Below are 22,516 nucleotides of genomic sequence, written 5' to 3'. Positions count from 1 at the left end.
GATGCGGCGGAGGCGAAGGAATTGGGAATATGGGATGGCATTTTTACAGGGGGCAGGGTGGGAGGAGGTGTAATCTAGGTAGCTGTGGGAGTCAGTCGGTTTATAGTAAACAGGTTTTACTGTTGTACAGCAAGAGACAAAGTCTGAGCGCCACATTGGGAATGTAGTGCATGTGCAAGTTCTACGCAGGGAGTCATAGAGATGAGTCAGGGATACTATTTTCAATTTTTTTTATTCACTTGTAACTGGTGAATGTTCAAGGTTGAAATTAGGTGAGCAGGTGATTCTTGCTGAATTTTTAAATTATTTCAAGGACAATTAGGGATCATTAACAAAAATTGTTGGTCTTGACCTTGATGCCATCTTCTACAAAAGAAAAAATAAATTGCAGAGTTGAATACTCAGCTCAAATTGGTACACGAGAAGCAGTTTTCAATTCATGAAGCACAGTACCACTACTGGAGAAAAACAAAAAGAGATGTACCATTGAGATGCCTTCACCTGAACAAAGCTGAGACTAGTTGCGCTTACAAATTAAAACTAGGGCTGCTGGGAGTGTTCATGCAATGGGGAGTCTGGAAAGTTAAAGAGAAAGGCAATATTGCAGGATAACAAAAAATGCAATAATTGGTGTGACAGGAAAGGGTGGAGTGCACAACCATGAAAGTACATCAGCAAATATGAAGAGACAGAATTAAGATCTCACAACAGAACAAAAGAGGAAGTGTTAGAGGTGTTGGAATCCTTGTAAGTGGATAAGTTGCCATGTTGGATGGATTATTCCTGTGAATATTGAAGGTGATCAGGAAGGAAACAGCATACGATCTAAAGATTATTTTCCAATCTTCACTATACACTTATTCCAATTTTCACTTATTGGTGAGGTACTAGAATGCAAATGTGGCTCTACTGTGCAAAAAGAACAATGAAAAGTACAAATGAAATGCCAATTATAAACCAGTTGATCTTACTTCGGTGGTGGGTAAGTTGTTAGAATCAATCCTGAGGGATTGAATTAACAGTCACGTGGAAAGGCATTAACTAGTCAGGGATAGTCAGTGTGGCTTTATTAGGAAAGATTGTGTCTTACAAATTTGAAAGAATGAATACTGAATATTAAAACACTGCAAGAATTATACTGCAATAATTACAGATTGGACAAAATCAAGTTGGCAAAGTAGTCTGGAGAATGAGTTCATGAAGTACAGTAAGACAGTTCAGTAGAATATATTGTGGAATCAATCAGGAAATAGTCTACTGTAGACCTAGATGTGTGTTATGAGAAATAATTAGCAAATGACCTGAAAGTAAAGGAATTTCTAGCTAAGAGCGTCCATGACATGATATTTTCAGTTTAAGGGTGAGAAATTTCAATCTGAAACTACAGTCTTAAAAGTAAGTAAAGACAATTATGAGAGTAAGAGGACAAATTCAGCTAAAATGAAAATGGAAGATTGTTTAAAAGATAAAATGGTTACAGAATTAGCGTCAAACATTTTAAAAATTATTTTACAACTTTCCACAATAATATATTCCTTTGAGAAGGAATGAAGCTACAAGGAGGATGCACCATTATGCAACGTGGTAAGGCAGATGCTGCAAGGGAGGACAAAAGGTCACAAAGGCAGGCTGAAAGAGGGGGTGACACACTCCTGGATGCAAAAGCCAGAAATCGAGTGGATCTCGTCCACTGACACACTTATCTGTCTCTAATAAATTAAGATCAGAGATTGCTAATTGAATCCTAACATCAGGGGCTGACAGAATATTCAACACAGCAATATTTTACACACAACTTGATATGGGAAATACCATGAAACAAGTCATAAAAATAACAGTCACAAAATGACATTAAACAGGGTAATATTAAATAAGGACTACAAAACCACATTCAATCCTTGTCTTCTTACTAAAAATGCAAACGGCAAAGAGAATTTTCAGCAGAATTAAAGGTTACAGCTACAGTAACTTGTCTTGTCTGGACTACTCTGATGTTGAAAAATATCTGAAGGATGATTTGATTAATAGGTATATGAAGGAGAAGGGCTGGAAATGTGTTGCTGGAAAAGCGCAGGTCAGGCAGCATCCAGGGAACAGGAGAATCGACGTTTCGGGCATAAGCCCTTCTTCAGGAAGGAGAAGGGTAGTCAGAGAGGTGAATTCACTAGATTAAATTATACAAATGTATAAGATGCTCAAGAGAGAAAAAAAAGAGTTGCAAATGAAAACAAAGAGATGATACAATCATCTCAGCAAGGGGCCCAGCAATCACTTTCCTAGCTTTCCACGGAGTTCTAGGGTACACCTGATTAGGTCAGTCTACTCTCAAATCGTCAGTAAGTGATGGAAGGGATGCTTGACAGTGCTATCAAGCAGCACTTGCTCACAATTAACTTGCTTTCAAAATTAGTTTGGGTTCTGTTGGGAGAACTCAGCTCCCGACCTCATTACAGCCTTGGTGCTAAAAGAGAAAAAAGAGAGTAGAATTGCAAAGGCAAGGCAATAATGTTTGCTCAACATTGAGACTACAATTGACAAGACTGTGGAATCAAAAAGACTCATTGCCATTACAGAATTCCTCACCATCTAATCACAGGCGTTACCATCAACCAGAAACTGAAGTGGACTAGTCACATTAAATACTGTGGCTCCAACAGCAGGACAGAGACCAGGATATCTGTAGAAAGTAATTAATCTCCTGATTCCTCAAGCTTGTCTATCATCCACTCGGCAAAAAGTCAGGAGTGTGATAGAATGCTCACCACTTGCCTATATGAATGCAACTCCAACAATACTAGAAGAAACTCAACACCATCCAGGAGAAAGCACGACATCCACAAACATTCACACCCTCCACGTGCATCAGTGTTTCTGTGGAAAAGAACTGGAAGATATAGAATGTAGGGAAATAGATGGTGACATCTTGAAAAATGTCTGTATTAGAGGAGGAACTGCTGGATGCCTTGAAACGCATAAAGGTGGATAAACCCCAGGACCTCATCAGGTGTACCCGAGAACTCTGTGGGAAGCTAGAGAAGTGATTGCTGGGCCTCTTGCTGAGATATTTGTATCATCGATAGTCACAGGTGAGGTGCTGGAAGACTGGAGGTTGGCAAACATGGTGCCACTGTTTAAGAAGGGTAGTAAGGACAAGCCAGGGAACTATAGACCAGCGAGCCTGACATCGGTGGTGAGCAAGTTGGTGGAGGGACTCCAGAGGGACAGGATGCACATGAACTAGCCATTTATATACAGAACTCGCTCAAAGGTAGAACACAGAGGTTGCTGGTGCAGGGCTATTTTTCAGACTGGACGCCTGTGACCATGGAGTGCCACAAGGATCGGCACTACTTTTCGTCATTTATATAAATGATTTGGATGTGAGCGTAAAGAGGTATAGTTAGTAAGTTTGCTGATGCAGGTAGATAGATTAGTGAAGGTGGTGTTTGGTATGCTTTCCTTTATTGGTCAGAGTACTGAGTACAGGAGTTGGGAGGTCATGTTGTGGCTGTACAAGACATTAGTTAGGCCACTGTTGGAATATTGTATGCAATTCTGGACTCCTTCATGTTGGAAGGATGTTGTGAAACTTGAAAGGGTTCAGAAAAGCTTTACAAGGATGTTGGCCAGCGCTGGAGAATTTGAGCTATAGGGAGAGATTGAATAGGTTGGAACTGTCTTCCCTGGAGCGTCGGAGGCTAAGGGGTGACCTTATAGAGGTTTATAAAATCATGAGGGGCATAGATCGGATAAATAGACAAAGTCTCTTCCTTTGGGTGGAGGCGTCCAGAACTGGAGACATCGGTTTAGGATGAGAGGGGAAAGATATAAAAGAGACCTAAGAGACAGCTTTTTCACAGAGGGTGGTACATGTATGGAATGAGCTGGAGAGGGAGTGGTGGAGGCTAGTACAATTGCAATATTTAAAAAGGCATCTCCCACTCTGAAGTGATGTCCACTTTTTATTTTTCACCATGGCTTTCCACTTGCTGAATCAACTTCACTTTGTCTCCAATCAACAGCACTTTTAACTTTCGAGTTTGCCTGTGCTTGCAGACTGTCAGATGTCAAGATGTCAAATGATGCCAATTGATTTTGTGCTGTGATGTCACTTAACTCCACTTACTGGTTGGTGCGATCAAATGATAAGCTTAAAAGTTCAACACAACTGGAGGGACTAGCCCAGAACTTCGGCCTATCACACATACTCTTATTTCCTATTCTGCTGGCAGGAAGGGCTGACCACTCTAACACACTGTTGTTTTAAATTATAGACTTTAACTCCTCATAATATCACTGTACCGCAGGCAAATTTTTGTCTTCCTTGCAGTTGATTATCCACAAAGATTAAACCATCTTGGAATATGGATGTATTTCCACAGCCATTTGAAACAGTAACTTGTATCATTCATGAGCTGTAAGCAGAGTTATACTTTAAACAAATAAGCCACGTTATGCACAACTACTTTTTTTCCAGCCATTTTCCAGGTTGAGTGAAAAAATCAAGTTACACACTGCCACTGTCCAATCACACAGTAACTATGATTGCTTTTTAATAAAATCTGAGAATGGTGGCCTTGCTTTGAATGTAATGCTTTTGACAGAGAAGTTAACAAAAAAAAATGCCATCACATAACATCCAAATGACCATAAATCAAATTGCTATCCTTTACTTGCCCATAATATTCCCAGCAATTCAATGGAAGCAGTACACAACTGGATTCCAATGCAAAGCTGCAGAATTTTGTTCCAGGTTCATTAATTAGCAAAGTGCACATATGTTTCTATTTATTTTGTAAATGAGAAACTGCAAGTTACAAGTTCTTCAATCAAGTGATTTCTACAACATTGTGTTCTGTACTGAATATATGGAAAGCGGTGACAGAATTGATCCAAGTCAGCATGGATTTGCTAAAGGTAAATCACCCTTGACTAATCTTCCAGAATTTGAGGATGTGACCTGCAGAATGCAAAAGGGTAAATCAGTACGTATTGTGTATCTGGGCTTTTGACAACATTCCACACAAAAGGGATTAGTAAGGAAAATTAAAGCTCATGCTATCAAAGGTAAGGAAAAGATGAGGTACCATGGTGGAATAGTCACTGAAGGTTGGCATGCAGGTGGTGAGGAAAGCCGATAGTATTTTGGCCTTCACAGTGAGAGCATTCAAGTATTAGAGTAAGGATGCCTTGCTGCAGTTATACAGGGTCTTGATGAGACCAGGTCTTGAGTATTGTGCACAGTTTTGGCCTTCTACTCTGAGGAAGGACATTCTTATTGTGAAGGGAGTCCAGCGAAGGTTCACCAGTCTGATTCTCATGATGGAAGAACTGACATATGAGGAAAGAATGGATTGATTGGGATTGTACTCACTGGAATTAAGAATGAGGGGTGATCTCACAAAAACAAAATCCTGATGAAATTGGACAGATTAGATGCAGGTAGCATGTTCCCGATGTTGGGGAAGTCCACAACTAGGGATTGCAGTCTAAGAATAAGGGGTAAGCCATTCAGGACTGAGGTGAAGAAGGATTTCTTCATTTAAAAGAATTGTGAACCTGTGGATATATTCAAAAGTGAGCTGGATGTGGCCCTTGTGGCTAAGGGGATCAAGGGGTATGGATAGAAAGCAGAAATGGGAGGTTGAAACTGCATAAATCATACCGAACAGTGGTGCAGGCTCAAAGGACCAAATGGCCTACTCTTGCACCTATTTTCTATGTTTCTGTGCTATTTTTTAAACTGTTAAATATGCATAGTTAATGACCTAATTATTGAAATAAAAAGGTAAAAGTTAAAAAAGGCAAGTTTGTAACTTTAAAGAGAAACAAAACAGTTAGGATTTTAAGTAATCTGCTTATTTTAGAATTCTTGCACTCATGGTTTCCTTTTTAAACTGCAGTCTGAGTCACAAACTAGATGTGTTGCCACTGAAAGTTTGGGAGCTCTGGGACTCAGGCTACGTCTTGCAGAAAATGAGAAATTTTTTGAAACAATTTTGGAGAAACTCAGCAGGTTTGGCAGCACTTCTGGAGAGAGAAACAGCATTAACGTTTCATTAAACTGCCTTCATTTTGAAGTTGCTCCAGCAGTTCCTCTATCAGATTTCCAGAATCAGCAGTATTCTGCTTTCAGCCAAAGCTTTGTTTGATTCCTACACAAGGTTACATTCGCAGGTACAACCATACAGCACAGAAACAGACCCTTCGTCCAACTCGTCCGCATCGACCAGACACTCCAATCTGACCGAATCCCATTTACCAGCATTTGGCCCAAACAAGCCTAAACCCTTCCTATTCATATTACACGTGTATATAAATGTTGCAATTCCTCTGCCAGCCCAAACCATATACACACCATTCTGCCTGAAAACTTTACCCCTTTAGGTACCTTTTAGATCTGTCCCCTCCCATCTTAAACCTCTGCCTCCACTCTATGAAAAAAGACTTTGGCTATTCATGAAGGTCACCCCTCAGCCTCCGACACTCCACAGAAAACTCAAATCCTCCAGACCCAGCAACATCCTTGCAAATCTTTTCTGCACGCTCGCAAGTTTAACATCATCTTTCTTATAGAAGAGTGACCAGAATTGTATGCACTACTCTAAGTGGTCTCACCTGTACAGCACAACATGCCATTCCAACTCCTATACTCAATGCACTTACCAATTAAGGCAAGCATGCCAAACACCTTCCTTCACCACCCGTCTACCTGTGACTCCACTTTCAAGGAACTATGCACCTTCATCCCTACGTCTCGTTGTTTGGCAACACTCCCCTGGACCCTACCATTAATTGCACAAATCGGGCCCTTGTTTGCCTTAGCAAAATGCAACACCTCACATTTATCTAAACAAAACTCAATCTGCCACTCCTCAGTCCATTGGATCATCTGATCAAGGTCCCATTGTACTCTGAGTTAATCTTCTTCACTGTCCACTACACCAATGTTGGTGTTATCCTATATTTACATCTAAATCATTTATATAAATGATAGAAAGCAGTGAACCCAGCACTGATCCTTGTGGCACATAGATGGTCACAGGCCTCCAGTCCGACAAGCAACCCTCCACCACCTTGTCTCCTACCTGCAAGCTAATTTTGTATCCAACCAGCTAGGTCCTCCTATATTCCATCTGATCTACTCTTACTGGCCAGTCTACCATGCAGAACAATTTGAAGTCCATATAGACAATACCACACTGCCAATCTTCTTTGCCACCTCTTCAAAAACTTAAGTTAGCGAGACACTATTTCCCATGCAGAAAGCCATATCAATTAATCAGTCCTTGCCTTTCCAAATGAATGTAAATCCCCACAATCTCTTCCCTAGCTTTCCACAAGGTTCTGGGATAGACCTGAACAAATCCCAGGAATTTATATACTTCGTATTTTAAGACCTCAGCATCTCCTCTTCTGCAAGATGAACTTCTTTCAAGACATAGCCATTGTTTTCCCAAGTTCCTTGGCTTCCACGTCCTTCTCCACAGTAAATACTGATGTGAAATATTCATTATCTCACATTTCCTGTCATTCCATATATAGATGACCACATTGACCTTTAATGAACCCTGTCCTCTCAGATTACTCTTTTACCCTAACGTACTCAGAAACTCACTGAACTCCCCTTAATTCTATGTGCAAAAGCTACCTCATGTCCCATTTTTGCCCTCCTTATTTCCCTCTTGAGCATACTCCTACCACCCTTATACTCCTCTCACGATTCACTCGATCCCTGCAATTTATACCTGACATATGCCTACTTCTCCTTGACTATGGGGCAGCATGATGGCTCAGTGGCTAATATAGCTTCCCCATAGCAGCAGGGACACCAGCTCAATCGCACCCTCAGCTAACTGTTTGCATCTTGTTTACACATTCTCCCTATGTCTGCATGGATTTCCTCCAGGTGCTCCAATTTCTTTCCACAGTCTTAAGATGCAGAAATGAGGCAGACTGATCATCGAATTGAATTGCCCAGAGTGTCCAGGGATGTGCAGGCTAGGTGGATTAGCCATGGGAAATGCAGGGTTACAGGGAAAGGGTAGGGGTTTAGTCTGAATGGGATGCTCTTCAATGTCCAAATGGCCTGCTTCCACACTGTTCAGCTTCTATGATTCTACAACCAGAGTCTCAATTTCTCTCGTAATCCTGTGTTCCCTACAGCTTCCATTCACACTAACAGAAACATACAGTCTCTGAGCTTGTTATCTCATTTTTAAAGACCTTCCATGTTCCTTGACCCGAGAATAGCATCCCCCAGTCAACATTTGAGAGTTCCTGCCTAATACTGTCAAAACTGGCCTTACTCCAATTGAGAACTTTAACTTTTTGATTAGTTCTATCCTTTTCCATAACTATTTTAAAACTAATAGAATTATGATCACTTATTACATTTAGTTCCTGCGTCATTAACATACTTTGTGAATAGCTGGGATCCAATGATCCCTCTGGCACCCCACTAGTTCAATGCCTCCCATTTAAAATGACCCATTTATTCTTGTCTGGAAACCAGTTCTCTACCCATGTCAGTACACTACCTCCAATTCCATGCACATTAATTTTAAATACTAATCTCTTAAGTGGGACGTTATTTAAAGCATTTGAAAGTCTAAGTAAACCACATCCATTGGCTCCACCGGATCAATTCCACTTGTTACATCCTCAAATAATACTAGTTTTAATCAAGCACAATTTCCCTTTTTTAAATCCTGTAACTCTGCCCAATTCTGTTAATGTTTTCCAAATGCTCTGCAACTCTATCTTTTATTATAGACACTAACAAGTTCCCTACAATGATGGCAGGCTAACTGATCTAAATTCCATGCCTTCTTTCTACATGTTCTTTTAAATGGTGCAATTACATTAGCTACCCTCCAATCTATAGAAAATATTCCAGTCTACAGAATCTTGAAAAATGACCAATGTACCCACTATTTCTCAGGTTACTTCCTTAAGTACTCTGGAATGTAGATTATTGGGCTCTGGGGATTTATCAGCCTTTACTCAAATCAATTCATCAACACTATTTTCCAACTGATTTTCTTCAGTTCTTCCCTCCCATTATATCCCATGTTCTCAAAATTTTTGTGACATTATTTGTGTCCTCCTTTGTAAAGGCAGAACAAAAATGAGTATTGAATTGGTCTGCCATCTCCTTACAATTGTAAGGGACCCACATTTGTCTTAATTAATATTTTTCTATACACATATCTTAATTTTGTTTCCAAATAACAGACTAAGTTTACTTCAGTCAGAACCATGGGACTGAAGACCCCATCATTTCATGGCACGATTGCTGCAGGTATGAGATACACTAGTATAGCATAGAATAAAATGTTAGCATCATGACTCACTGGGGAAAATGAAAAAAAACTCAAGGCCCAATATTCCCAGAGACATCATAAAAACTGTTTTTTTAAAAAATAAATACACAAAATACCCAAACAACCTCATTTTCAGACTCAGGTAGATAGAAAGCACCGACTAGATTTCTGCACGTAAGATATTGTTAGTTCTTACAGGCCATTAGATTCCAGCTACACAAACAATTAAGTAAACTCTACAAAACCAAACTCTGAACCCCTTATTCACACAGATAGAAAAGCAGTGAAAACATATGAGCAGAGAGAAAACTGGGACAATAGTTCTACAGCCCTTGTTCATATCTGTTGGGCTGGTTCTTGCTGATCTAAAGATTTCTCCTCCATCTTCTTCTCAATGCTTTCACTGGTTTGAAGAAAGCACAGGGTGGCTGTTTCACTTTTGAGAAGTCTCTGACTAATCTAGTTCTAAGTCACAAAAGGCAGCAACTGCTAAGGTGATTTTCTTCATGCTTTAAAAGGCTAACTGCAGAGAACAGAGAAAAAGTATGTTGCATTGACTGCTGCAGACGTGAGGGTTTCTCTTCTGATCGAAGTTCTATATTTTATTCACAGCTCAAGCTGTTCAGTACCTGACAACCAATTACAGTTGCTGACAGACAGGGGACCCTCATCATTGGTAATTAGCCCCTAGTTTTTCACAAACTAGTTTCACTTGTCAACAATCCCTCATCTGCACATTGCTGGAACCCACAGCTACACAAATAGTTTGCAACAGTTATCAAGTTCCTAGTTTTCAAACTTGCAACCATCTTTGTTAAATCCTTAGATTTTAGAACTTTTTCCTCATTTTCAGTCCACAGTTTTAAAAAGCACAAAAATAAAAAAAGCTTCTTTACAACAGCCAGACTTAATCAACTAGAAAAAGCAGATGCTTAAAGCACTTAATGCTAAGTTAGAATGTTTTCACTAATTAAATATTAGTGCAGATAAATAACATCTATTTGGGCATAAGGAAACTTTGCATCAAGCAAATGGTGTATGTGCACAGGGTGAGTTTGCATGCAACTCTTCAAAATGTTGCTCACCATTATCTAGCTGGAGATAGACTGTGATGTGTCTTTTTAAACTTCATTTCATGATTGTCTGATCTATGATTATACTGTGTACAGCTGTAATATGACTTTTTAAAATTTCTCTATTCTATAACTAAGGATTTAGCTAGGCACTCTGTACCTAAGATGGCACCATGTGTTGGTTACATTGTTACACAGTAACTACTGTTGTAACTGAAAAAACTGCGCCTAGGTACTCTTGTATCTAAGATGGCGCTGTAAACAGTGACTTATAAACCATTCACTGTACTCATTGAGTACATAACAATAAAGCTAATTCAAATTATAATTCTGAATGATTTTCTTGCACACAATTCAAATTGATTTGAATGAAGAGTGGGTGATTTATTTTAAAGAAGTAAATAGCATTCCAATGATAGGTTTCTGGGAATGAACCAATCAAGGGGTGAAGACTGTACTGGGAAGAATGGTGTCAGTCTTCCTAATATTTAACTGGGGGAAATTCCTGCTTATCCAGCACTGAAAGTTAGACAAACAGTATGATAACTCAACAACAATGGATGAATCAAGGTGGCGTTGGTCAGGTAGAACTAGATATTTGTCAGCATACATGCGATGTTAAGAGGGGCCCAAAGATAGATCTACAGAGTACAGGATCAAGAAAATAAATCAATACAAGTTGATACCTTAGCTACAATCAGAGAAGAATGAAAACAGACAGCTATCTTACCACCCAGCCGGACAAAATTTCTAGGGTACTGGAGGAGGATGTGATCAATCATGGCAAACACTGGAGATAGCTAAAGAGGTTTGTCTTTACCATTGACACATGATATGTTATTTTAACCTTAATCACCTTTGTGATATTGCAACAGGAACAGAAAACCAATTGGAGAGATTCAAAGTTTTGGGAAAGATTGACACTGATTTGGAAAATAATTATATTGTCAAAAACTTTTGATGGGGCAGGAAGATTGGAGATGGCATAGAAGTTTGTATGGACTACAGGCTAAAGGACTCTTGAGTGAAGTAATGGCAGAATTAACAGACCATAGGGAAAATGAACAGTAGTATGCCACTTGGGCCCTCACACTTGTCCAGTCATTGAATTAGATCATAGCCAAATGTCCACTTTAACATCAATTTCCTGCTCTTGCCCAAATCCCTTGATCTCTAACAGAGAAAGGAATAATACCTGAACAGAAAGAATCGTAAACAACATTAAGCAGCATCAGCACAAAGGGAAAAGTTGGATGGTCAGCACTTTAAGATAAACAGGAAATGTTCTCATTGTCAAGATGGGCTTGCAAAGTGCACAAAAAACATAAAAGGGAAACTAAAGAAAATGTTAAGTTTAAGATTAGGAAGACGAATACTTTACAGAAAGTTTGGATTATTTAGTGAGCATAAAGATGATACATGGCAGAAGCAGATCAAATGGCCTCACGGCCAACTTCAAAAATCAACAGTCCCTCATATCCTGTTGGAAGTGAGAATGAAGGCAACAAAAGAGGAAAAATTAAAGACTGTTTGCTGTCGAGAAAAGCACTCCAGCATTATCTCTGCATTCCTGGATGAATATTGGACTTATGAATAGTGCTAGTAGCCAAGAACTGGACTCAAAAAAAAGTGTTTTGTGCAGCCCATACAGATCTGGTACTGAATAATTAAACTAATTGTCCACCATATCATTTCAAGTCTGCGTGTCATGGAGTTAAAGCAGAGATCAAAGCCAGCCTTGGTGTTGACCAACATGAGAGAGAGGTAGTGATTTTACCGTGGAAAGGCGAGTACTCTAAACTTCAACAAAACAGCAAATATAAAAAGGACCAGGAAATAGAGGGATGAGGCTTTTTTTTTGTTTCAGAGGTACATATAGGAGGATATACAGTTGACATGAGAGAGAGAGCATGAAGGAAGAAAATTAGTGAAGCTATCTCAGTGATAAAACACCTATAATTTGGAAATCTGTAGAGAACAGTAATTTTGAATAAAGTAGTGAGGGGTGGAACAACATCAGATGCTCATAAGGAGAAAATAATGCCAGAGGAGGAGGACAGAAGATGATTTGGTGATAAGCACCAAACTGCCACAGCAATAGTCTTGATGGAGTACCTAATACGGTCAGGCAGAGATTTCAACAAGAAAAAAAAAACTCTACTCACCTCTCAGCTACATTTTGATAACACGTTGCTCTCCATCAATCTTTCTGATAAGTTCATGCTTGACAAAGCCTTGCTCCCAACCATGCAAGTATTCTGGAAGGGTATGCTTACATGAGTGACTATGTTTAAGATGGCTGATGCACTAGCTGAACGAGTCCACATGGTCAGTAATGATAGGGTTGAACTGGTTGGAAAAGTGATTGAAAAAAGATAGTCATCAAATGGGCAGAATGGCTGTTGTGAGAATGGAATTGACGGCAGATAGTTGCTGCTTAGAAGAAACAAGTACCAAGTATCTCCATAAGTTCATTAGAGAATGTTAGGACAGTGAAAAAAGAAAATATTAGCGTTATTTAAAGAGGGAGTCAAGCCTGGAATGAAAACACAAAAACAAAGTCAAGAGGTACTGAGCATTTGTGTAGGGAATTGGGAGCTTGTAAGGAGTAGTGTGAATAATGAGAAGAATAATGTTAAATGAGGCATAATGATAGAAGAAAATAATTTGACAGCTGTCCATGAAGAACAAAGTAAGTTTTAAGTGAAAGTGGAAATAAATGTTGAACTCAGATTAGGAGTAATTTGGAGCAGCAGCCTAAACATCCACGCAAATGGTCTTGGAGTAAACTCAAGTTACACAAGCCTGATCATGTAAAAATTGGATTCATAGAAACTTGATAGCAAACCAGAAAAGGAGTGCCCAGAGTCAACGCAAAATGATTTGTGATGGGGTAATAATGTAGGATGGAGTCAACATGGAGCATTAGCAAAATGTTGCATGAATTCAGAAACACGTAACAAGTCAAACTCAAAATTATTCCAGGGAGGTTTTTTTTAAAAATGCGATTGAAGAAAGTGTAGTAAGTCAATTGCAGCATCAGAAAGATGGTCACACCATGAGGAATCAAACGCAGAATTGAGAGGGGTTTGACCTTTGGCACATTTTCTTCACCTACAATACATTTTCTAAAGCATTTTGTATAATTGAGTCACGTACCAGTATAATCATTGTTCTGTTTAATACGGCAATTTAGACAACTAAAATCACCTCTGCACACATAACCATTTAATATTCATTTAACCACCTAAAAAAGGTATAAAGTTTTTATTCTTTCACAGCATAACACTGGTTAATCCAGCACTTAATTACCCATCACGAGTTGCCTTTGAGGCGACTGGGGTGGATTGCCTTCTTGAAAGAAAGCCCCAGGAGTTTGGTCCAATGGCTGTGCATGATCTTGATCCAGTCCAGATGATATGGAACTTCAAGGAAATTTTGCAGATGATACATGTTTCCATGCTCCTGCTTTATTTCTCCTTCAGGGAGTAGAGGTTATGACATTGGAAAGTGATGTTGAAAGAGGCTGCGAGTACATGCTGCCACCAGTGAAAGTTAATGGTGGAGATAGTAAGGTTGTGGGTGGGGTAGCAGTCAAGAAAGCTGCTTCGCCATGAATGCTTGACTGCAATTGGAGCTGCACCCATCCAGGCAAGTGGAGGGTATTTCATCACACTCCTGAGTTGTGCTTTGCAGATGGTGGAAGAATTCTGGGGAGTTGGAGGTAAGTTACTCATTGCAGAATTCATTGCTTCTGATCTGCTCTATATTAGCCAGAATATTGATATGGCTGGCCCATTCAGTTTCTGCACAATGGTAGCCTCCATGCATATTAATTGTAATTGAATTCAACGATGGTAAATGTTACTGAGGATCAAGGATTCTCTCTCGTTTGCAGTGGTCAGGATCTGGCATCATCCTGCTGCACATGAACAGAGTTGCAGGATCCGAAGTATCTCAAATAATCCGAAATATCGTTATCCAAAACACTCACTTTTGACTTTACAATGGAGCAAAGTTCATTTCTGAGGTGGCAGAAAACAGTTGGGCCAAGGACACTAGCTTGAGGAACAAATCCCATCTGCTCTAGGGGTGTAATAACATCTCAGAACATAATAGAGCCATACAGCATGAACAAGTGTTGATAAGATATATACCCTAATGAACTCCTGCAACAATGTCACAAAACTGACAGACTGACCTCCAATAACCACAAAACATTCTCCTTTGTGCTAGGTATGACTTAACCAGTGAAGACTGCAGGCTCCCCCACCACTAAAACACACACAGTTCATTGATGTCATACTCTGAAATGCCATTTTGACAATATCAAGGGAAATCACTCACTGGTCCATGTCTGAACCAAGGCTGTAATCAAATCTGCTGACTGACCATAGTGGAACCCAAACTAAGTGTCAACGAGAAGATTAGTCAGGACTAAGAGCCATTGATAGCATTGTTGACAGCACCTTCCATTATGTTGATGCTTGTGAGTAGATTGATGGTGTGGTAACTAACCAAGGTGAATTTATCCTGCTTTTTGTGGACAGAACATACAGGGCAGTTTTCTACATGGTCAGATAGATGCTAGTGTTGTAACTGCATTAGAACAGCTTGACAATGGATGTAGACACTTCTGAAGCTTCAGGGTCCACAGCCTTTCTGGTGATGAGCACTTTCACCATTTCTTGATATCACGTGGAATGGTCAGCATCAGCTGAAAGTAGCATCTGTGAAGCCAGGGATCTCAGGGGAGATAGAATTTGATCGTCCACACAACATTTCTGACTGAAGATTACTACAAATCTTCAGCAGTGTCTTTTACACAGTTCTGCTCTGCTCCCCAATCAGTGAGAAGTATAATCCAAAATCAACTACTCCAAAGATAAATAAAGCTACAATTTAAAGGACAAGGTAAGATCACAGTTAAAGAAAATCTCTTACAAACTAACAGTTGTTCTCATTTGGTTAAAACACAAGGGTCATCGACTATATTTATAGTTCTGATCTCCAGATTCCATGAGATTTTTGGAATTAGTGTAATACTAGAAGGTCCATGGAATATATTGAAATTATGCTTTTAGAAAAAAAAACCAATGGATTCAAAGAAGGTATTGCACATGACAGATGCACTATAAACATCTATTTCCAGCAAATAAAAAACTTCTTAAAAATACTTTAGTGCATAAAATGTTTTGTTTTTGGTTTTGTCAATAATTCCATTACAAATTATAATGCTAATATTCCCCTTTTAATGTTGCATTATCATTTCTCCCTCTATTGAAATAGAGATAATTCTGTGCACAAAGTGTATTACACTTGTGTGAATATTAGATAAATTAAAAAAATTAAAGCAACAATGAGCCCAATTTAAAAGCAATAGTGGACAGCGATGAAGGCAATCTGATCATTAAATCTGAGGACATCAGTACAAGATTAGATAATCATCTGGGATTAAACATAATTCATACAGTCGGTAAAAGAATTCCAAGTTTGATGAAACTTGCAAATTGATGTTTATTGATGGCATTCATAGATAGGGTTTGTCAAAAGATAATATTCGCAATCTAAAGTTATCCAGAAGTTAATCCAGTTCTTCTTTTCGTATCTTTTCAAACTTGGGTTTTAGTTTTTTTTAAATCATGGGGCAACACGGTGGTTCAGTGGTTAGCACTGTTGCCTCACAGCGCCAGGGACCTGGCTTCGATTCCTGCCTCGGGTGTGTCTGCATGGGTTTCCTCCCACAATCCAAAGATGTGCAGGTTAGGTGAACTGACTGTGCTAAATTGCTCATAGTATTCCGAGATGTTAAGTTAGATGCATTAGTCTGGGGTAAATGTAGACTAATAGGGGAATGGCTCTGGGTGGGTTACTCTTCAGAGGGCCGGTGTGGACTTGTTGGGCCAAAGGGCCTGTAGGGTTTCTATGATTTTAAAAAGTTTAAATGGGAGGAAAAATGATGATGAAACAATTATTCACACCAAGTTCAAATCAGTGCCACTCCAGAGTACTGTCAAATGGAATAAATATATCTGCCCGGAAGAGGTACTTTATCTCAGACTGGTCTTATTCTTATGCATTTCAAAAGTCTTCAGAACACTTCTGAAGCAGTACCTCAGCACTACCTGCCATATTTATAGTATACACCCCATTTTTTAAGCAGCTGGAAAAGAAAAACAATTGCTTATACTTGGCTGGGGAAATATTTGTGCACACTAGTGAGCACAAAATGGATCTGCCAATTTATTTTAGCAGGTGTCACCACTCATCCTCTGGCAGACAAAAACACATGACTGGCTCCACCTACATTAACCCAGTTTCTGCTCAGGTTGAAATTGAAAGCAGTGCTATCTATAGAAACACCAATGAATGCTACGTCTTTTGTTAATCTCAATCTCTAGAGACAACAGCCCCACCTTATTTTTGAAATATGTTGTCAACAAATATTAAATGGGAAATTAGTTGCCAATTTCAAAGCAATATTAATGGAAATACAGAAAATGTATCCACCCTCTATATAAAAGGACCTAAATACACCTAAATAACAAATGCACCTAAATAAAAAAAATCCAATCTGAAGTAATTTCTCTTATAAAAATTATAAATGTGTGTATCTCCCAGTGCTTCAACAGAAAACTGCCAAAAGTGAGCATGTGATGCAGCATCTTAATTTAATTTGTGCTGAACATAAGAATAGTCAATTCATTATATTGAGCAGGTTACTGCTGAATTTTCCTCATTTAGCTTTATGTTGACCATATTTATCCAAAACAGATAAACAGCTTTAAATGCATTATTACTGTATCAGTTGAGATCTATAGGGCATTCCTAGCACCATTATGCTATTTATACAGCATCCTCAATGCAGATGTAAATTTAGAGAAGCATAAACATGAACAAAACACCTCTGCTTTTGGCTGAGTGTTATGAAAGACAATTAAAAATGTAGTCAGAGATAGCTTATAAGGGTCTTAAAAAGGAAAGAACAACAGATTTTTGGAAGGAAACTTAAAAGACGACATCCAATGGCACAGTCAGAAATAATGGAGCAAAGGAACTCAGAAGTAAACTAACAGCAAATTAGGGAGGTTATTCAGCCCATCTGGTTTATTTGATAAAATACTACTCCAAGACGACTTACATTAGTTAATGTGAAACATCTAGAGTAATCAAGAGGCAAGCTGAATCACTCCAGCGTAACCCAACTTCAAGGGCAACCTATATAAAACTTGTATTATTTTTAAGTTAAACAGAATGAATCAAAGCAAAATACAAGGATTAACTTCTTTGTCCAGTGGTATTGTAATAAAAAGTAGATTCTGAACAAATTTTCCAAACAAAATATAGTTGACTTGAACTACTTTGGACACTTCATTTAACAGGACTAAGCCCAACAAAATCCTATCAGAATTGGATGATGGATTCTAAGAAATCATGAGTATACCATACTAATTTCAATTTGCTTCCTCCTATTATTTCAGGATTTATGTAGTAAGTAGGTACACTGAATTTTGGATTTTCTAAGCTTGTACAATATTCCTTTATCAGATTTCATGCAAAGTAGTTGCAGGTTCTGCTTGTCAAATAATTTGTTGATATGCAAAGATTACATCTGAATACCTACCTAAGTCAACCACAACGAGAAAATTAGAATAAAATTTTAGAGTGCACACTTTTTATAATATGGCCTTCATAGACATTCCCTCTACTCCATAATTCATGAAACACATTCAATCATAGTTGATATTCACATTTTAAATATTTTTCTAACCCTATGCAAGTATTTGTTGCCAAAGAATTTGTTACTGACAAAAGAATTTCCAAGTGGACAAGTGGACAAATTTTTTTTCAGCTTGTACATGCCCGATTAATTTGATACCTAACCTAGCCCCTTTAGCTCTTAAGTGACTTGGCCATTATCTAGTTGGTAAACTTTAGGATATGCGATATTAGCATCTTCTAACTGAAAACACCACCAAGAAGAACAAGTTTCCAGAAAACTGGAGTAATCAACTTCCCAAAGTATGCATTAGCAAGTTGCAAATCAGAGTTGCATACCTTGGGGCTTCAAAGGGGAGCTGAAAATGTGTTGCTGGAAAAGCGCAGCAGGTCAGGCAGCATCCAAGGAACAGGAGAATCGACGTTTCAGGCATAAGCCCTTCTTCAGGAATGAGGAAAGTGTGTCCAGCAGGCTAAGATAAAAGGTAAGGAGGAGGGACGTTGGAAATGCAATAGGTGGAAGGAGATCAAGGTGAGGGTGATAGGCCGGAATGGGGTGGGGGCGGAGAGGTCAGGAAGAAGCATTTCCAACGCCCCTCCCCCAAGTCCCTCCTCCCTACCTTTTAGCTTAGCCTGCTGGACACTGAAGGGCTTATGCCCGAAACATCGATTCTCCTGTTCCTTGGATGCTACCTGACCTGCTGCGCTTTTCCAGCAACACATTTTCAGCTCTGATCACCAGCATCTGCAGTCCTCACTTTCACTTCAAAGGGGAGGACTTGTTAGTTTAAAAGTAATGCAAATCTGTCTCAGACACATGCTAGCAAATCCAATGTTTCCCCAAACAATCAAAAGCCTAATAACACTGATATATAATTTTGCAATCAGCACTAGATGACACTATTTGAAGACATAACTTTACCACAAGTCTCAAATAACAACAAATCAATTGATATGTGGCCTGAAACATGGAATTAACAGACATTACAAAAGGGAAATGTGCAATGTTGAAAGATTCACTTGCAACATTTGATAAATTCAACTATTTCCACTGTACAACTAGGGCTTGTAATTGTTTATTTGGATGCAGAGTTATCTTTTACTGTCCACATTCAAGATTTCTTACTTGAGATCTGCTTATTGTATTTAAGCACCTCCCAAGAAAGGTAGAACAATGACTCTTTACACTCCTAAACTCTAGCTGGTAATGGGGATTTCTAGATTCAATCCCCGAGGGAGGTTCACCTCCTTTTAAAGTTAATAAACCTCATTCCACTAAAGCAGTTCATGTTGTGAAATACCTTCAGTCAGGTTTAATGAAGTAATTGTAAAACTTATTACTTGGAAAGCCATGCAGGTAATTTGCATTTTTAAGCAATGACTGTTGGATCTCAAAACATGAAATAACCTCATACTTACTAAGCTAATCATATCAGGTTTAGTGTGAAAAATGCAGTGAAATCCATTTAATCATCACATAAAACAGCATGATTACAGAAGCACTAACCAACAATGAATTCAGCTCCTATCTTATTTGATATTATTGACAGTGCCTTGCCATGCATAAGGGAATAAGAACCCTTACTGAGGAAAAGTAAACGAGGTAAAAACAATGACTGCAGATGCTGGAAACCAGATTCTGGATCAGTGGTGCTGGAAGAGCACAGCAATTCAGGCAGCATCCGAGGACAGGCCTGTCCTCGGATGCTGCCTGAATTGCTGAGGAAAAGTAAAGATGGCTGCAGGACTGAGAGTTATAGTAATACACAAGAGGGGGAAGACAAAGTTGATAAACAAGGTTAAAAATCACAACACCAGGTTATAGTCCAACAGGTTTAAATGGAAGCACACTAGCTTTCGAAAGCTAGTGTGCTTCCAATCAAACCTGTTGGACTATAACCTGGTGTTGTGTGATATTTAACTTTGTACACCCCAGTCCAACACCGGCATCTCCAAATCTTGATAAACAAGGCAACTGATAAGCTATTGAGCTCACATTTAGTCCACAACAGTCAAATCAAGATTTGATTATAACCGTTCAATTTATCCTGCAACATATTAGGTTTACTGATATCAGAATTACATATTAATCTTGGTCTCAAAAGTCTGCCAATACATTATAAATTACCGATCAATTTTCAATTGAGTGTAAACAACAGAAAAGCCACTTCGTTGAAAAACTGGTCTTCCTTTAGCGAACCATTCTATTATGGTGAACAGTTGTATTTGTTACACCAGGAGGTAACAAGGCCTTCTTTCTAGCTGTTAAAGCTTTGAATTGGCTCATTGACTCATAAATCTCGAAAAGCCAACAATCTGTAATTTCACACGTTGGCACCAATGGTACGATAAATACTCTGGACAGTAAGTAGAGTTCGTGTAGCTCCCTCCTAACCACTACAAGTAATATCGAAATTAAAGGGAGAGAGAGAAAAAAACACATTTTGAGCAAACTGCCGGAACGTTTCAAACGTAACGATTAAAACCCTGTTGCCAAGGGACCAACGGATCCAAGCAGAGATTTCATCAAATCGATATTACATGAAGTTAATACTGATGCCTGCTCCCCGAAAACGCTGTAAGCGCCAAAAAAAACACGCCCCGCTGGGGTTGGGGGGTGGTTCATGTTCACGTTGAAACCCCTTTGGACAGTAATTTGGGATTGTCTCCATTGGGAAAGGCGGCCTGAACCCAGATCCCGGGAGGGAGGGAGCTGGAGAGGATGGAGGAGGATGTGGTGGGTAACCGGCCGGGGAGGGAGGTGGCGGTCTTCCCCCTCAGGTTGGGGGGGGGGGGGGGGGGGGTATGAGGTGACGGACGGGCTGCCCCGGGATGGGGGGGCTGAGGGAGCCGTTAACGACCCGAATGTCGCCTCCTTTTAAAAACCCCGCAACCGGAAACCCGCCCCGCCGGAAACAGCCAGGAATCACATAGGAGGGGAAAAGGAAAATAAATAAAGCTGGATAAATAGGAGCCCGGCTTCAACACGGCCAGCTTTTCCCGGGAACACTGGATCACCTCCCCCCACCCACCCCTGTTTTCAATTCACGGATTTCTGTTCGAACGAGCTAATACCATATTATTTTTAAAAGATCAACTCACCAGGAAAAATTAATGCCTCGAGCGGACGAAGGAGAGATGAAGGTTGGTTGTTTTTCCTCACACCCCTCTCCTCCTCCTCCTCCTCTTCCTTCAATGTTGGAATTTTATCCTGTGAAGTGCCGCAAGCCGACGGCGCGCGGGGATGACAGAGCAGTCGGGAGGGTCGTGCCGCTGCCGCACTTTCTCTTGGTGGCCATTTTCACCCGAGGCTGAACTGAAGAGCCCTGAGAGTGACAGTGGGAAACATCGCTGGCTCCGCTCCCTCCTCCCAGGCGCCGGGCTCCACCACAATCACCAGCAACGGGCGGCCGACCAGCGCCCCCTCCGCCAGCCACCGCTCACTGCGACTCCGACTCCCCAACCAAGGCCCGGGCGGGGGGGGGGTGTGAGGCCGTTGCGCATGCGCGTATTCCCCGCCCCGCAGACCCAGAGGCTGAAAGCGCCCCCTTCCGACGCACGCCTCGTACCCTCCGGCCCCTGGGTCGAAGCGGGGAGTTTGGCTGCTGAGGGGTGAATGTTGCGCGCGCGCACCCGCCCTCCTCCGGGCCAGGTGCGACTTTCAGCGTCCCTCCTCCGCGATCCGATGAGAGCCGCAGCAAGACCCCCGGCGTTGTGTACTAAACGCATGCGCACTCACACATCTGGGAGGGGCGGGTCGAGCCGTCTGTATATGTTGATAAGTAAACAAGCAGGAGGCTGCAAGAGCACAGCCAGCCAGGCAGCGTCAGGAGGTGAAGAAGGGTTACACCTGAAACGTCAACTTCACCTCCTGACGCTGCCTGGCTGGCTGTGTTCTTCCAGACTCCTGCTTTTCTACCTTGGATTCCAGCATCTGCTGATGTTTTAGTGTCTGTACATAAGCAGTTAGCTCAGTTCAGCTGGTGTGTGATACCAACAGTGCTGGTTCGGTTTTCAAACTGGACGAGGTTATTATTGAAGATCCCACCATCTCGACTTTGCATAGTGGCTCTCAGTTAAACTCATCACTAGTCTGTAAAGGGATTATGATGACTTTAACTGCTGAAATCCATCAATGATAGAATCAGACTTTTCACAGCACAGAGAAATGTCTTTGGAGCATTATGCCAATGCAGTCATCAAGCATCTGTCTATTTTAACCATATTTTCCAGGGTTGGACCATAGGTGCTTCGAGTGCTCAACTAAATACTTCTTAAATGTCTTCAGCATCTAAGGATTCACCCTGAGAGTGGAGGAGAGTCATTCTCGTCTGTACAAAACCTCTGATGATGATGATGAAATGTCTTAAGGTTTCTGCTTCTACCACCTTTTTAGGC

At 40.3% G+C, this 22,516-nt stretch overlaps 1 protein-coding gene across 5 annotated transcripts in view; it reads right to left on the bottom strand.

Annotated features, from left to right (window-relative positions):
* wdfy3 (WD repeat and FYVE domain containing 3) overlaps positions 1-21,839 on the bottom strand; it is a 402,022-nt gene extending 380,183 nt beyond the window's left edge. For all 5 annotated transcript variants that reach the window (XM_043696098.1, XM_043696088.1, XM_043696116.1 and 2 more), the window contains exon 1: positions 21,221-21,839. The gene's annotated coding sequence lies outside the window, so the exon portion shown is untranslated. The remainder of the gene's footprint in view (positions 1-21,220) is intronic.
* Between the last annotated feature and the right edge of the window lie 677 nt (positions 21,840-22,516).

The sequence above is a fragment of the Chiloscyllium plagiosum genome, chromosome 1 (assembly GCF_004010195.1).
Source record: "Chiloscyllium plagiosum isolate BGI_BamShark_2017 chromosome 1, ASM401019v2, whole genome shotgun sequence".
Classification (NCBI taxonomy): Eukaryota; Metazoa; Chordata; class Chondrichthyes; order Orectolobiformes; family Hemiscylliidae; genus Chiloscyllium; species Chiloscyllium plagiosum.
The sequence above is the reverse complement of the archived record's forward strand: the minus strand, read 5'-3'. Positions and strand labels throughout refer to the sequence as shown.